The sequence below is a fragment of the Copadichromis virginalis genome, linkage group LG13, assembly GCF_057382275.1.
Source record: "Copadichromis virginalis isolate Kocher_CV1m ecotype Utaka linkage group LG13, C_Virginalis_male_GT1.1, whole genome shotgun sequence".
Lineage (NCBI taxonomy): Eukaryota > Metazoa > Chordata > Actinopteri > Cichliformes > Cichlidae > Copadichromis > Copadichromis virginalis.
In genome coordinates this window covers 32780604-32781911 of record NC_140630.1, presented here as the reverse complement: position 1 = coordinate 32781911, position 1308 = coordinate 32780604, and positions in this window count along the sequence as shown.

Here is a 1308-nt window from a genome sequence, read left to right as displayed (position 1 = left end):
TACCATAGGCACGAGTGTTGTGTGTGTGTGGCAAAGTGCTACTGAGCGGTGTACCAGGGGCACGGCGAAAAGTTGTTGTACCATAGGCACGAGAAAAGTTGTTGTACCATAGGCACGAGAAAAGCTGTCATACCAGGGGCACGGAGGAAAGTTGTTGTACCATAGGCACGAGAAAAGTTGTCGTACCATAGGCACGAGAAAAGTTGTCGTACCATAGGCACGAGTGGTGTGTGTGTGTGGCAAAGTGCTACTGAGCGGTGTACCAGGGGCACGGCGAAAAGTTGTTGTACCATAGGCACGAGAAAAGTTGTTGTACCACAGGCACGAGAAAAGCTGTCATACCAGGGGCACGGAGGAAAGTTGTTGTACCATAGGCACGAGAAAAGTTGTCGTACCATAGGCACGAGGAGAGTTTGTGTGGCAAAGTGCTACTGAGCGGTGTACCAGGGGCACGGCGAAAAGTTGTTGTACCATAGGCACGAGAAAAGTTGTCGTACCATAGGCACGAGAAAAGTTGTCGTACCATAGGTACGAGGAGTGTGTGTGTGGCAAAGTGCTACTGAGCGGTGTACCAGGGGCACGGCGAAAAGTTGTTGTACCATAGGCACGAGAAAAGTTGTTGTACCATAGGCACGAGAAAAGCTGTCGTACCAGGGGCACGGAGGAAAGTTGTTGTACCATAGGCACGAGAAAAGTTGTCGTACCATAGGCACGAGGAGAGTTTGTGTGGCAAAGTGCTACTGAGCGGTGTACCAGGGGCACGGCGAAAAGTTGTTGTACCATAGGCACGAGAAAAGTTGTCGTACCATAGGCACGAGAAAAGCTGTCGTACCATAGGCACGAGGAGTGTGTGTGTGGCAAAGTGCTACTGAGCGGTGTACCAGGGGCACGGCGAAAAGTTGTTGTACCATAGGCACGAGAAAAGTTGTTGTACCATAGGCACGAGAAAAGTTGTCGTACCATAGGCACGAGGAGAGTTTGTGTGGCAAAGTGCTACTGAGCGGTGTACCAGGGGCACGGCAAAAAGTTGTTGTACCATAGGCACGAGAAAAGTTGTTGTACCATAGGCACGAGAAAAGCTGTCGTACCAGGGGCACGGAGGAAAGTTGTTGTACCATAGGCACGAGAAAAGTTGTCGTACCATAGGCACGAGGAGAGTTTGTGTGGCAAAGTGCTACTGAGCGGTGTACCAGGGGCACGGCAAAAAGTTGTTGTACCATAGGCACGAGAAAAATTGTTGTACCATAGGCACGAGAAAAGTTGTCGTACCATAGGTACGAGAAAAGTTGTCGTACCATAGGCACAAGC